Source organism: Schistocerca piceifrons, chromosome 1 (genome assembly GCF_021461385.2).
Source record: "Schistocerca piceifrons isolate TAMUIC-IGC-003096 chromosome 1, iqSchPice1.1, whole genome shotgun sequence".
Classification (NCBI taxonomy): Eukaryota; Metazoa; Arthropoda; class Insecta; order Orthoptera; family Acrididae; genus Schistocerca; species Schistocerca piceifrons.
In genome coordinates, this window is record NC_060138.1 from 669,014,268 (window position 1) to 669,017,795 (window position 3,528).

Genomic DNA, 3,528 nt, shown 5'->3' on the forward strand with positions numbered 1-3,528 from the left:
CTTCAGTGCTCCTTTTCCACTTTTAAGGCTGCTGAATTCTCTTCCTGAGCTATCCTTCACTTTGCCTCTCTTCAGTGTTCCTTTTCCACTTTTAGGGCTGCTGAATTCTCTTCCTGGCTTTTCCTTCTGTGGCTTGTGCAAAGTTTTGTTCCATTTCATTCACTTAACTGTTAATTATTAGCAGTGACACAGTAAAAACACTTCAAAACCTGAAGTACAATATAGCACATTTATTATCTGACACTGGCAGTTGCCATGTCTGATTTTGGAGGTCATGTGATTGTGTATGATCTTATTGGTTCAAGTTTCTTTATTCAGCAAATGTCAGAATTTGATACCAAGCTGTTGTGTAGGTGTCAACTTTTGAAGTGAACAGTGAACTTTAACATGTAATTTACCATACTTATGTCCATTTCTTAAACAAATGGACTTCACTAATGAACAGAGTGGAAAATTTTCTGTCAGAACCCACTCATAATTAAATTTCGACTGGGAGGATAGATATCTGGGTTTGATATTAAGCTACTCATTTGTGCTTACTGGTTTATGGATACACATTTTATGATGGCCTCTCTATTGTGTAGATTCTAGGTATTCATTTAAATTATATAGACTAAGGAGAATAAATAAACTTTTAATTTGTTTCTGAAAACAGATGCCTTTTCAATTCTTATTATTCTGGGAGGAAATATATAATACAAAATGTGCCCAGCAGTTATAGGATGTTTCTCAGATAACTTGAGCGACTTCCTGCATAGGTGATAAACATCCCTATTTCTCACTTTGTAACTGTGTATGTCTCCATTCAACTGGATAGTGTTAGTTACTTTCATATGCATATTTCTTTCAAATATATATAGTGAAGGGACTGCCGTGGTATTAAGTTCCCTGAATTTATTTCTGCAGGATTGTCTTGGGGTCAGTGTCATCTACAAACATTACTATGCTGTCACTTACTGCTGATGTCATACCATTTATGTGCAGAATGAAAAGAAGGGGGCCCAGAAATTAACCCTGAGGCACACCCTACTTAACTGCCTGAAAATTAGAGTGTATGTTTACAATAGTGCCATTTGTTTCATGTTTTACTTCTACACACTACTCTCTATTTTCCACAAATGATTTTATGGTTTCAGCTGCCTTACCCATGATACCATAACAGTTCAACTTGTGAATTAGTTTGCAGTCACACATGAAATCAAATGCCTTTGAGAGGTCAAAGAAAGTACCACAGACTTTTCGTTGTTGATCTAATGCTCCAATAACATTGGCTACAAAGTTAGCTGTGCCTATAATGGTAGATCTATATTTTCTGAAACCATACTGTGCTTCATTTAGTTTGTTATTATTCACTATAAAATTTAATATTCTATCTTTCAAGATTGTTTCTATAATTTTAGATAAGATGGGTGTGATAGTAATTGGTCTATAGTTTGTAAGAGTTTTATTACCGCCACCCTTATAAATGGGCATACCCTTAACTCTTTATCAGACATTAGGAAATATCCCATTTTCCATGGTTGAGGATATAAAACCGTCAGAGATCTTATTACACTGATAGATATACCATCAAGTCTTCCATGTTTTTGGGCTTTAGAGTGTGTATTATTTTTGCTATTCTGATTCACTTGTTGCCATCAGAAAACTACATTCTGTAATACTGGATATGTTACACATTTTACTTGGCTTTTGGGACCTATTGTTATACTTCATATGTTTTTTTCACTACTTCAACATAATGTATATTAAAAATATTTCTGACATCATATGGATCCCTGTATTCCTTAGCATCTTTCTCTAAAACTATACTACTGCTTCTCTTCTTTTTAGAAGATGAAATTTCATTTTGGTAAATTTTGGATTTAGTTTATCTTACAATTCTAGTATAGGATCACTTCTTGCCCTTATATGTGTCAATGTCAGCCACAGTTTTCGTGATCTGGCAATTTTCATATGCCATTTTTAGATCCTCTCTTGAATTTATAGTATCTGAGGTGACCATTCTCTTAGTAACTCCCATATTTAGACTTTCGGATACAATGGGACAAGCAATATTCATGTAATAATACAGTAGTGAGCAAAAATAATCCCATCTCTCCATAACATTACTATCAATATAGTACCAGATTAAGTTATGTGATTCACTTCCCTGAATGTTCTCCTACTTGATGGGATCCATAGAATATGATGAATGAATGAAATGGTGAGTGAATAATAAATGTATTGCAGTGTAATTGCAAAGTCAAGATGTTGAGCATACTGCTACCTTGACTTTTTTTCTAAAGTCCCATTTAATCTGTATGCTAAAAGTATCAGTTTGAAGGCTAATTTATTTCATTTTCTGACTTTTTAGCAACAGCAGTACTTTCCAAATCATTTCACAAAGGAACTCATGGCTGTCTATTGAGCTCAAAACACTTTCTGCCCAAAAGTTTACTCTCATTCAGCTGAACATCAGCCACTGGCTGGTGGTAAAAAAAAATAATTAAAAAAAAACAGCTTCCACCCAGATGACTGCACCTTCTGCCTGTCATCTATAGCACATATTGTTGCACCCACTTTGTCAGCTATAAAATTATTTATTATTTCATTTCGTTTTTTATTGCTGTTTTTAATCATCAGTTGTACAAGGTATAGAATATGATATTGCACAAGTCATTGTGATTTACAATATACATTTTTGAATTATTTAAATTGGTCTAGGCTTAATATAATCACAGCTGAAAATTCAAGTTTCATACATAATATTTGACACAAGTAATTCAGTCAGCTTGTTTTACATAAAACTTTTGATTAACATTTCATTCATTCTTTTTTTAATATCAGGCAACAAATTTTTATCTTTCTTGATATTCATCTATACTATGACAACACTTTTGCAATAAATATTTATGGACAGCAGTTTTAAATTTTCAAGAGTGTTTTATTGTTTTAATATTATTAGGTAGTTTACTGTAAACTCTGATTCCTGTTTGCAGTGGTCCATTCGGTTTTAGTACTGTGTATGCATGTTGAACATGTATATCCTGATTTCTCCTTGTGTTATGCAGACGGATACTCCAGTTAGTTGATACAATATTGATGCTATTTTCTAAGATTTTCCTAACAAACATTGTTACTTGTAAAATACAGAGTGTCCCACTCAAACCTCCCTGATTCCAAAGACCCAAGGAAAAAAAAAAGCGCTGTAGATATGACAATGAAAAATGCGCCACATTGTAAAGGATTTCAAAGAATTTATTTATTTATCATCAATACACCTCTACATGTGAACCATTTGTAGCATGAAGAATATAGAGTCCATATTCAATTTCTTGCCCAGTTCTTTGTAACATTTCCTCTGATATTGCTGCAGTCGCATTAGTGATACAATGTCACTACATAGGAATATCATCCACTTTTGTCACATACACACAGTCTTTCATGAATCCCCACATGAAGAACTCAAGCGTCATAAGCCTGGGTGAACATGGTGGCCAGGCAATGGATCCTCCGCGTCTGATCCAACGACTGGGAAATTTCTTATCC